The following is a 13,016-nucleotide window of genomic DNA, read 5'->3' on the forward strand; positions in this document are numbered from 1 at the left end:
GATGTCAAATTGGTAGCTGGTTTTGTTTGTAATGCCCCGAGTTGCTGAGGACCTTGTGGCAGGAACACAAGTCCCACTCCCGGTCACATTAGCAATGTTTTCATTATCTTATAGACAAAATTACTGCTTAAAAGGTTCCTGGGAGGTGTGACCCTCTTAAGAGGTAAGAAGCCAGGTGTCTTTCACTTTTACCAAGGGAAGAAGAGACAGGATGTGAATGGGTAGGGTAAAAGGGACCAGAGGGAAAAGACCCTAACTATTTCCACCCCCCCACCCCCACCCCGGGAGGTGGAAAAGAAAGAAGATAACCTCCGAGGCTTGGAGAGAAAGGATGCAGTGCATTTCCGGGATCCCCGCGGACCCCTCACAGGGCTTCAGACTGTTCTCTACAGCTCTTATCTTAACCTGCCAATTCGACCTACCCGCAAGGGTGGGCTAGGGGGAAAGCCAAGTCAGCACAGTCGGACACTGCTTCCCCTAATAAGAAAACTCCGCAGCCAGACAGCAGTGGGGTTGCGCGCCTTAACGTGAGAGTATTCCTGCTTGGTAGCCTGCGGGCGTAGTTGGCCCGGCGCCACCCTGGAAGCCGCCCCCGCCCCAGCCGCATCCCCAAACTAGCCCCATTTCTCTACTCTGCCTCCCCCTTATGGAGGCCGCACTCGTCGCCGCCTTCCTCATAGCCGGGAAGCGTGGCCTGCTGGGGAGGTGGCTCTCGCGCTCCCCGCTCCGTCTCACTCGGGCACTCACACACTTGGAAGCGCCTCCCCACGTCCCTCCCCTGCCCTCCTCTTGCTCTTGCTCTTCTCTCTCTCACCACAAATAGTAGCCGACTGCCAATCCGCCTCTCTCTCTCTCTCTCTCAACAACATGACTGACTGGGAAGCGGTGGCTCTGGCAGAGCAGCTCTACTGGCGCAGGCAGCAGCAGGAAGAGGATTATTAAATAACGCAGCTCGACTCTGCAACTGGGAGTGGAGAGAAGGAGCCCAACAGCCGAGAAGGGGAGGGAGGGCAGAGGAGAGGGACCAAAAAAGACACCCCGTGCCCCGAAGACATAAATCCCTGAGTACCCCGGAGGAGCCTTAACAAGCGGCGCGGAGCCCTCAAGGTAGTAACGCTCCCGGTGCCCCCGGTGCCCTCGCGCCCGGCGGCTCGCGCGTCGCATCGCCGCTGCGCCGGGGTCGGCCACAAGGCGGGAGCAGGATGACCGCCCGGCAGGTGGCCGTGCCGTGCCCTCGCCGCCCGGGAAGGAGCCCCAGCCCAGGCCCGGGGTGCAGACCAAGGGTCGGGCCCGGCGTGCGCTGCGCGGAGACCTGGCCTTGCGGGCGGGGTGGGACGGGGGGCAGGCGGGTTCGCTCGCCACCGGCTGGCGAGTCCTGCTGCGCTGCGTGGCCATTTCCTCCGCGCTCCTGTGCGCTCCCCGCCCCGTATCCCTCCGGCCGCTCCAGGTGGATGCGGAGCGCAGCCGGCAAGGGCGGCAGGAGTTGGCGCACGCTTGGGGCCGCTCCCCTCTGTCGCAGCTCGAGTCCGGCAGGGGCGGCCGTCTGGCAGCGCTGGCGCCTGGGGCTCCGGGTGCTGCGGTTGGGGCGGCTGCGAGGAGGGGGAACGGAAGGAAGGGGGCGGGGAGCCCGGGGCTCCCGGAGGAGCCGCAGTGCCGGAACCTGGACCGCCTCTTGCCTCCGCCTGCTTTTCCTCTGGCGCTAGCTTCCTGGATTGGAGGCGAGACCCTCCCCAGCGGCAGCAGAACAGCAGCGACTTAGAGTGAACAAATTGCTTTGTGGTGGCGCTTCAAGGGCTCCGGAGGGAATGGATGTGTGCGTGGGTGTGTATGTGCGTGTGTGATCGCGCTCCGGACGAAACGAGGCGTTGGTTACCTGAGAAGCCTCAGCCCTGAACCGAAACCGCAGGTAGTCCCCTGGGCCCCCTCATCTTTTGGCTTATGGCCCATGAACACATGGTGCCAGCAACGGGTAGGGGTGCGCGAAGAGGTGACGGAGGGATTTGTGAATGGTGCTTTTCTGCGAGTGGAGGCTGAGCCTTGCTGATGTAGAGGAGGAGGTATCCAGAGTGAAAAGAAAGGCTATTTATGGCAAAGAGTTGTGAAATTTCTCGGGGTTTCCTTCAGTGGATCCTGAGCTTCTCTCTCGCCCTCTCTCCCTCCTTCCCTCTCTCTCTCCCTCTTTCTCCTTCTTCTCTCCCTCTCTCTCCCTCAGTCTCAGAATTAGAGGCATTTCTGTCCCCCACCCCATGGGACCCGGGATATGAAATGAAGGAAGTCATAAAATTACATGCCTTTATACAAGGAGAAAAAAGTGCGCCTTAGAAGGCGTTGATCGCTTACCCTTTAATGTTTTTATGTCCTTATTCTCTACTCCTCTTACATCTGCTGGCTGTCGGAAGGACATACAAGACAGAAAATACCTACTAGGTTTTAATAGCTTTTATTTCTGCAGTCTTCACAATTGAGTATTCCTGCTGAAGTGTAACACATATCTCCCTTCTCTCACCCCCCAGAAAGGATATTATAATGTACATAAAATAATAAACACATTTTACATAAAACTGGTTTTATTCAAAGCCTTGGGGAGGCCAGAGAAGCAGACAGTAGGTGATTCATATCTTTTACTACTGTTAGGTTAAAAACTACTTCTTAAGTACTTCAATACTGCTAATATAGGCTGCAACAGAATCAGTTGTTTCGGTTTCTCTGTTTGCTTTATAACAGGTACAAATTTAAATACATAACTTTTGAAGCTTAGAGATAACTTGGAATAGTGTCTCAACACCTGTCCTTGAGCAAATTTATGTTTGTTCTTAAAAGTAGCACCCTGTGCTTTTTTATAGAACTGAGGACTGGGTTGTGACTGAGATAGTAGGACGGTCTCATTATTTTAAATTGGGATGTTTCTAAGCACCTGCCAAACACATTGTTTTTAAAACATTGAAATTCCATGTGGTAACCACCCCTTCCATAATCTCACAGAGAATAAAGAGTGGTTTGCTGGTCAATCCATTTATTGGAGTGATCTGTCTTCATTAGATATTAATTAGGGAGCTCCTTATTTTGATCACACCGTGCCGACTGTTGTTTTTTACATTGTAGACATAGCTAGCATTTCATTCGAAAGACTGTGTGTTTAAGGATTTGATATTTTGATTTGGTAAGATTCATATTGATTTCAAAATATATTTTTGATATGGGAGCATGTGAGTTTTATATTATTAGTTTTGAGCCTAGACAGAGAGCCCTACTCTAAGGGTCCTTACCTCAGGTTTCCTGAATCATTGGAATGTAGAGGTAATGGGGAATTAAAATCCATACTTGATGAACTGCAGTATTGCAATCATTAAAAAGTCATTTTTATGAAGTTTTGTTCTTTGACAGTGAGAGAATTGGCTATTGTTTATTACTTTGAAGATAATATTATTTATACTGTAGAATGTTATTTTAGATCAGACTCGAGGTAAAAATGAAATCTTTATTATATTTTAAAAATAATAGTTATTCAACTCATCACATTTTAGTGCTCATCATAATAATCAAATAATGGGTCCATTGTTTGCAAGGTACCATTTAGGCATTGTGGAAGAACAGAAGGCTTCTCTTGCTTCCTGCCCTTCAGGCTCTTACTCTCTAATTGGGAGGAACCCCATGCTCTCATGCTTGAACATGGAGTTAATAATCCATAACAAAAAGAGATTGCATGTCAAATGGGAATATGGGAGTTCAGACCATGACAGTAACATTTCATTCTGGGTTTGGTCCAAAAAGTCTTCAGCAGGAAGGGATAAGATGCAAGTCTCCTGAAATTATAGAAAAGGACAAAAGCCATTGGAAAAATTTGTTTAGGCTGAAATAGATTTAGATGTTAGAAAGTGGTTGGATTTGTTGTGTGAGATACAGGGTGAGTTTTTTTTTTTTTTCTTTATTAGAGAAGTTGTGGGTATTCTGAACAACCATGCATAAAATACGGGATTCCCAAATACCACCCGATTAGTAACACCTTGCATGGGTGTGGAACATTTGTTACAATTGATGATAACATTTTTATAATTGTACTATTAACTCTAGTCCGTGGTTTAACTTAGAGCTCACTGTGTAGTGTAGCTCCAAGGATCAAAATTTTTTTTTTATTCTGTTACCATATATACAACCTTAACATTTCCCCTTTTTAATCGCATTCAGATATATATTTCAGTGCTGTTAATTGTGTTCACAATATTGTGCTACCATCACCACCATCCATTACCAAAACATTTCTGATCATTCCAAATGTTTTACATTTTAAGCCTTATCTTCCCATTCCTTACCCCCACCTCATCTTCTGGTAACCTATATTCTAGATTCTGACTCTGTAAGTTTGCTTATTCTTATTATTTTAAATCAGTGAGATCATGCATTGTTTGCCCTTTTGTGTCTGGCTTAATTCACTCAATATGATGTCTTCAGTGTTCATCGTGTTGTCATATGAATCAGCACTTTGTTCCTTTTAACAACTGAATAATATTCCATTGTTTGTGTATGCCACATTTTTTTTTTTTTTTAATGCACAAAATTCTGTGCTCTCTATTCTTGGAATTAATGATCAGTATTTCTGCACCTGAGGAGTCACATCTTTAATTACAGATTGCTATTTAACAAGCAAAATGTTTTATATATTGTTCTAGTTTGCTAATGCTGCCGGAAAGCCTCTGTTAGCTGGGAAGGCATGTGGCTGGTGTCTGCTCCAAGTTCTGGTTTCAAAATGCCTTTCTCCCAGGATGTTCCTCTCTAGGCCACAGCTCCTCTTCAAAATGTCATTCTCAGTTGCTCTTAGGGTGTTTGTCCTCTCTTAGCTTCTCTGGAGCAATAGTCTGCTTTCAACAGCCGTCTTCAAACTGTCTCTCATCTGTAACTACTCTCTCAGCTTCTGTGCATTCTTCAGTGTCCCTCTTGGCTGTAGCATGTCTACTCCTTCTGTGTGAGCTTATATAGTGCTCCAGTAAAGTAATCAAGGCCCATGCTGAATGGGTGTGGCCACACCTACGTGGAAATTATCCAGAGTCATCACCCACAGTTGGGTGGGGCGCATTTCCATGGAAACAAACTAATCCAAACATTCCAACTTAATCCCCGCTAATATGTCTGCCCCCACAAGATTGCATCAAAAAACATGGCTTTTTCTGGGGGACATAATATATACAAACCGATATATATATATTTATAGGGAAGACTTACTCTGAATACTTAACATCCACCTGACATCACACTGAAGTGCTGAGTTTGGAATTAATAGCAAGGTGGCGCATGTGCAACCTCTTTATAATGAAGGGTTTGGATACTACTTGCCAAATCTTCCTTAGTTTGACTCTAAAGGGAAAAGTGGGATGATGTGTAAAACAAGAACAGTATTCATAGTGAACATTCATTGAACGCTTATCATTCATCATATAAAGTGTGTAATACTGTAAATAACTTATTTCTGTACTATTTTAATTTTAATGTTATTAGAACACATTCATGTAATAGCAAATCTATCTTTATAGTTTTTTTTCTGTGTATATAGAGCTCTGATGCAGGGGTTATGGAGAACAGGTTAGAATTGTAGCAACAATTTTAAAGATATTTTAACTGTCTTCTGCTAAATAGATTGTGTTAATAATAGGAGCATGACCTGTCTCTGAGTATTCTAAATTTAGTTTCTTTTCTTTGAATATTTGTTTTGTTATTAGACAAATACAAAAAACTGTATAAAACAAATTTCATTTTAAGAATAAGAGGGAAACATCCAAATTGACTTTGAGCCGTGTATTCAATATGACACTCAGAAATATGTTTGGTGACAACAACGAAATAGTACAAATATTAAATATGAGTTTCAATAAATAACAGAGTGGAATCACTTTTGAATTAGCTGGATTAAAAGATTTTCATTTATATGTATTCTTGACAGTGAATAGATGGATGTAATTATAAAAGTGAAATGCCTATCAAATCACCAGTTTCATTCAGGAATGGGTTGATTTCCAACATAAAGCACAAACCAGTCTATCTGTGAATTGGTCCCTTTTGAGTTTGGTTTTGGACTGTGTCACAGGTGTCTCACTTTGATAATGTATTCTTGCCTACTGTATGACTGACAGCTTCTGCATGATTTCCCTATTGGATAGTGACAAAATCTGTTTGATTTAAATTGAAGACATATGCTTCTATCAGCAATATTATCTTCACTATGCAAGAGTGTCACTTAACAATAAAACATGAAGTCTGGGGTGGGAGAAGGGGCGAGGAAAGATGGGGAGATTGATGAAAAACAATATAACAAAAGAAACATGTTTCAATAAGAAGCTTAAACTAAATGTAATATAAAAATGCAAGGCTGACTAATCTAAACAGCATCAACGTATTGTTTTATCAGTTCTTACTTTAAACATCTGTGTTGCATTTTAAGCTGTTTTCATGTGAGCTAAATAAAATGGCAAAAAAAAAGGGTCGTACTTGGAAATGTTTACTAACTTATGTGGTATGGCATTAAAAATTGTTAAGATTTCTGCTTAGATTATTGACAAATGAAGTTTGCTATTGGATTACATTTCTGGCCCTGTATTTAGATTAACTTACCAAATGTCTTTTGTTATTGGTGTTTGCATTATTTACTCTGCATTAACAAGATTTAATAATTAAAATATTTTAAAAATTTCAGTACTGTAACTATGGTCTGATACGAAATAAAATCCAAAGGTCATTTGTAAAGAAATATTTTATTATCTAATAGGAAATTCTTGACATAGAGCAGTGGTTTCAAAATGTGGTCCCTTAGCAGCAGCAGCAGCAGCAGCACTACACATGAATTTGTTAAAAAGCCAGTTCTCCAGCTCCATCCCAGACCTATTGAATCAGAAACTCTGAGGTGCGGCCCTCTTTTTGATTTTCTGTACCTTAATGCTTGAGAACTACTGACCTAGAGTGAGTTTGGAAGGCTGGGTCTTCCACCTGTTTTGTATGTAAGACAAAGTGCTTTCCTTAACTGGTGGAGATAACTAAGCTTTAACTATTTAGACCCTGAAAATTTTATATTCGCCGTCAGATTTTCATTTTACCTGTATTTTTTGACAGCAATTTAAATGAGTTCCCAGTTCTTGTGCACACATTTGTTGTTGATTGGGAAGGCTATGTGTGAGTGTTGAATTTAATTGGCAGTAATGATATTATCAGGAAGTCATTTATAAAACAAAGAATAATCACAGTGTACAAAGCTTGATCGTTTTCTGTTTAGTCTTGTTGACTTTTATGTGATATTTTTGGACTTGCTGTGTGGTAGTAATCTTTCTCTATATAAGATTTCAGTTATTTAAACTGCACAATAATAACATCACACAGGTAGAATGTTCACAGAATTTTAGTTCAGATCTCTACAACTTTCACCATTAATGGTAATGTACTCAAATCCTGTATCTTTTAGGACAACCCTTTCCCTCACTTTCTCTTTTTTGCAGTTACACTGGCTGGCTTTCAGTTCTTTAAATACTCCATACTTCCTTCTCTCAAGTGACCTCTGCTTGAGCTGTACCCTCTGCTTTGAAGAGCTCTTTCTGCCTAACACTCCCACCCCCCACCACCACTGCCAAGCAATTACTCATACCTGCCTTAAAGATACGAGCTCAACCGTCATGCCCCTAAGGAAATCTTCCTTGGCATCCTTGGCTATGTCAATTACCCGATTATATATTGCTTTCATTCCATGTTATTCTACCGTGTATTTACTGCAATATTAATTTTATATATATTTCTGTGATTCTGTCATACAGTCTGTTTACGTCTGTCACTAACTGTCTTAGTTTGCCAGGAATGCTGTAACAAATACCACGAAACTGGTTGGCTTAAGTAATGGGAATTTATTGTCTCACGGATTTGGAGGCTAGAAGTCCTCAATCAGTGTCTTAGCAGAGCATGCTTTCTACCAAAGTCTGTAGCATTCTGGTGCTGGCTTGCTGCAATCCTTGGGATTCCTTGGCTTGCGTGTCTGTCTGCCTCACGTGGCTTCTTCTGGCTTCTGCTTCTCCTCACTTGTCTCTGTGTCTGTGTAGGTTTCCTCTTATAAGGACTTCAGCCATAGGATTAAGGCCCACTCTGATTCAATTTGGCTTCATCTAAACAGGATCTTTGAAGATCTTTTCACAAGTGAGTCCACTCTTTAATGAATAATAATATCTTCAAAAGTCCCGTTTACAAATTGATTCACACCTACAGGACGTGGGGTTAGGACTTGAACATGGCTTTTAAGGGAACATGATTCATGATTCAATCCCCAACACTGATGGCTCCGTAAAGGCAGGTTGTCCCTATTTGGTTCGATATTGTAGTAGTGCCTGTTACAGCAGGTGCCCGATAAATATTAGTTAAATAAATGTATGAGTTAAAGAATAAACATAATCTGTTTGCTGATGCTTGAGATGTTTTATTTTTTTCCAAAGAAGGACATTTTAAGAAAAATTTAGAAATGAAGGGAGTCCTAGAACAAAATCAATTCTGCTACAGATGAAATATTATTCTCTTAATAACAATACTAGTGGATATAAAGTGCTGAGTACTTCCTATGTGATGAGCACTTCATATACATTATATATGTAAATTGTCCAATATTAAAAGTTGTTTTGTGCATATTTTAGAGACGAGAAAGCTGAGGTTGTGTTCTATAGTTTGTTAAACTAACGAGTTCGAACTTTGATCATTTTTTTAAAAAAAATAGTTAATTTTGAAATACATTCAAACTTACAGGACACCTACAAAATAATACAAACCCCATGCAGAGAACTCCAGCATATCTTACCCATCAGATACCCATATCCATCAATTTTAGCATTTTGTCACATTTGCCATGCCATGCCTGCCTGCTTGCCTGTCTATCTATCTATCATCTATCTATCTATCTATCTATCTATCTATCTATCTATCTAATCTTACTTACCTACCTGTCTGTCTGACTCTCTATCTATTTATCAGTACATTTTCTGAGCACTTGAATGTAGGCTGTATACACCATGCTGCTTGAACACTTAATACTGCCATTTATATTTCTAAGAACAAGAATATTCACTTCTATAATCTCCTTAAGTACAGTTATCAAGTTAAAGGAAATTAGCAGTGATATAAAGCTTACAGTCTATATTGCAGTTTTTCTTGTGTCCTAATTATGTCTTTTTTGAGCCTTTTTTCCTCTCTTTTTCGATCTCATCCAGGTTCACATATTGCATTTAATCATCATTGTCTCTTAGGTCCTTTTTTAAATGTGGGAACAAATATACAACATAAACTTTCTCATCTAAGCCACTCTCAAGCATAGCATTCAGTGGGATTAATCACATTTGCAATATGTGGTACCCTGACCACCTTCCATTACTAAGACTTTCCCACTTCCTCAAACAGACACCCTTATTCCCATTCTGCATTAATTCCCCATTCCCCCTGCCCCTGTCACCCTGTACTCTGATTTCTGTATTTATGAGCTTGCATATGCTGTGATATTTTCTTTGTAGTTATGATGGGGCTAAAATTTAATATCCTAAATATATAATAATCTCATTTGCTTTGATACTGACTTTACTTCAATATCATACCCAAACTATGTTACATCCCCTCACCTTTATGTATTTGTTATCACAAACAAGTTTATACATTATGAGTCCAAAACCACTGACTTATCATTATAGTTTATTCTTTTGTATTTTAGATTCTGTGGGAAGTAAAAAAGAAAAAATGGAGTTACTAAACAAAAATACAACTGTACTGGCATTTACATTTACCCATGTCATTGTCTTTACCAGATATCATTGTCTTCATGTAGCTTTGATCTAATTGTCTCTTGCCCTTTCCTTTCAACCTGTAGAACTCTTTTTATCATCTCTTGTAGGGTAGGTTAGACTTGAGGAACTCCCTCAACCTTTGTTTATCTGAAAATGTTTTAACCTCTCCTTCATGTTTGAAACACCCTTTTACCAGATATAGAGTTCTTGGTTGGCAGTTGTTTCCTTTTGACACTTTAAAGATGTCGTTCCACAGGTTTCTCACCTTCATGGTTTCTCATGAGAAATTGGCAGTTTATCTTGAGAGGCTCCCTTGTATGTGGCACCTTGCTTCTCTTGCGTGACTTTTAGAAATCTCTCTTTATCTTTGGCATTTGACAGCCTGATTATAATATGTTGCAGTGTGGGTTTATTTGAGTTTATCCTGTTTTGAGTTCACTGAGCAGCTTGGATGTGTATACTCATGTTTTTCATTAAATTTGGGAATTTTTCAGCCATTATTTCTTTGAATAAGCTCTCTGCACCGTTCTCTCTTCTCCTTCTGATACTGCAACTGAAATATGCTTGATGGTGTCTCACAGCTTCCTCAGGCTCTGTTCACGTTCCCTCCTTTTTTTTGGCCTCTCAGACTGGATGATTTCAATTGTTTTATCTTCAAGTTCACTGATTCTTTCTTCTGACATCTGCAGTCTTCTGTTGAACCCCTCAAGGAAATTTTAAATTTCTATTACTGTTGTCCTCAGCTCTGTTTGGTTCATTTTCAAAATTTCCTTCTCTCAATTAATACTCTCTTTGAGTCCATCTATCATTTTCCTGATTTCCTTTAGTTCTTTGCCCATGTTTTCCTTTGGCTGTTTAAGCATAAGTAGGATCATTTTTTAAATGTCTTTGTCTGTTATCTCCCAGATCTGGTCCTCTGCATTGTTGATTTATAATGCTTTAATCTTGTCCTTTTCCTGAGCCATTGCTTCCTGTTTCTTTTATGTTTTTTTGTAATCTTTTGTTGGAATCTGGATGTTTTCATATTTTAATGTGCTGTTTCTGGAATTTAGACCCTATGCTGTCTGTTCCTGAAGATCTAGCTAGTATTATGACAGAGTTTTCCCTGAATGCCAGTGTCCTAGTTTGCTAATGCTGCGGAATGCAAAACACCAGAGATGGATTGGCTTTTATAAAATGGGGGTTTATTTTGCTACACAGTTACAGTCTTAAGGCCACAAAGTGTCCAAGGTAACACATCAGCAATCAGGTACCTTCACCGGAGGATGGCCAATGGCGTCCGGAAAACCTCTGCTAGCTAGGAAGGCAGCTGGCGTCTGCTCCAAAGCTCCGGCCTCAAAACGGCTTTCTCCCAGGACGTTCCTCTCCAGCAAGCTTGCTCCTCTTCAAAACGTCACTCACAGCTGCACTCCCTGAGTTTTCTCTCTCTCAGTCAGTTCATTTATATGGCTCCACTGATCAAGGCCCACCCCGAATGGGCGGGACCACACCTCCATGGGAACATCTCATCAAAATTATTACCCACAGCTGAGTGGGGCACATTCCAAGCAAATCTAAGCAGCACCAAAAACATCTGTGCAACAAGACCACAGAGATAATGGCATTTGGGGGACACAATACATTCAAACCAGCACAGCCAGGAACTAAAAAAAAAAAAACAAAAAAACAAAAAAGGGAGGAAGGAAATAAACACCTTTACCTTTCCTAGTTTTTGTGGAATGGACTGTGTTGCTGCCTTCCTTCAAGTTTATCCATACAATGGGTTTGTAGAATAGCTCAAGGACAAAGCATAGGGGCCTCCCGGATTCTTTCTGAGTTGTGTCTTATCTTGGGCATACACTTTGGCACTGGGAATTCTCCCATTTACAGGTACACATGTCCCTTCTTCCCTAGGAAACAGTTATGGTCCTGGGCACAGCACTCTGTGTCCTACAGTCAGCCCAAGTAGCTGTGACTCAGCTGCTCTCCCGCAGTGTTCTGTAAAAGCACTCTGTGAGCTGCCTTCTACATGTAGGGCAAGCTCTGGGATGCTGAGACCTCGACAAGTGTCTTGGTGCAGTCTCTTAGGCTGCCATCAGAGACACTGGGCCATATATACACACATGCGCCTTGTATGTGCACACAGGTGCCTTGTATGTGCACACAGGTTTCTCTACTCCCTTCAGATTCAGGCCTGGGGCACACACTGGGAGCAAGGGCAAGCTGTATGTTGAGCTGGGGTGGGAATGGGGAAGGGGCCAGCAGGACACCAGGAGATCCTAGCGCTTTTAAGTTGATTTTTCTTGGTTAAGTTCTTGCTATGTTGCTGCAACCCTTTAACTCTTTTTTGGAGATTTGAGAAAGATATTTCTGCCAGTTCTTGCTGGTTTGAAAGCTTCTGTGGGGGAAGGGAGTCTTGCTACTTCTTACTTTTAATTTTTCAGTTCATCTCTTTATACATGGGTTTACTCAATGTTCTGAAGTTTGTAGCAGAAGAAATCCATGGACAATCAGAGAGTTAAAACTGGCTATTCTGAAATACTCTGTGGACCAAATGCACAAAGTTATAATGTGGTTCAGTTAGCCAATAGCATGAATAAAATTAGATGCATAAAATCATGGAGGAAAAAAATAATTGGTTGTTTGAGAATTTCACTTATTGCCTATTTTATATCTGTTTATATCTTATATCTGTTTCTACATGCAGGGCCATTTAATCATTAACTCAAGCCTCAGGCATGTTCCGGATTTAGGCCCAATCCTTCTAAGTAGTGGGACAATTCACTGGGACTTAACAAGTGAAACTTAATGCAAGTCCAGCTCCAATCTCATATTTCTAGTGATTGGGCTTCTGTCTTACAACTGAAACCAATTTCACACCTAATATTCTTCCCTGTGTCTTAAAAAAATTACCCAGTCTCATCATTTCTTCTAGCATTTGGAGAGGACCTTTCTTTTGACACAGTCTTCTTGATTTCTTTAAATACTGGGAACCTGTCTCTGAAATCATCTCATTTCATGAGCCCTTTTATCTGGTGACAGACTTTCCAAAAGTAAAACTACTTTCCTGGATCTCTAAAGACTGCCGGCTCTTAGAGGCCCCTATACTTCCTCTCAGCACTCAGTCTTATGCCTCTGTTGATGCCAACTGGCCATGGCATACGGCCATACCCCCAGATACTCAGGCCAGTTGGCATCCTTGATTGTATTTATAGTCAGATCTTTATGGTGCTTCCCAAACTCCAGTATAACCTC

The 13,016-nt window shown here is 41.5% G+C and overlaps 1 protein-coding gene across 4 annotated transcripts in view; it reads left to right on the plus strand.

The window, feature by feature from the left end:
- Nucleotides 1–852: 852 nt before the first annotated feature.
- Nucleotides 853–13,016, plus strand: part of CCSER1 (coiled-coil serine rich protein 1) — a 1,457,654-nt gene continuing 1,445,490 nt past the window's right edge. For all 4 annotated transcript variants that reach the window (XM_037830258.1, XM_037830260.1, XM_037830259.1 and 1 more), the window contains exon 1: nt 853–1,107. The gene's annotated coding sequence lies outside the window, so the exon portion shown is untranslated. The remainder of the gene's footprint in view (nt 1,108–13,016) is intronic.

This window comes from Choloepus didactylus, chromosome 3 (genome assembly GCF_015220235.1).
Source record: "Choloepus didactylus isolate mChoDid1 chromosome 3, mChoDid1.pri, whole genome shotgun sequence".
In the NCBI taxonomy this organism is placed as follows: Eukaryota; Metazoa; Chordata; class Mammalia; order Pilosa; family Megalonychidae; genus Choloepus; species Choloepus didactylus.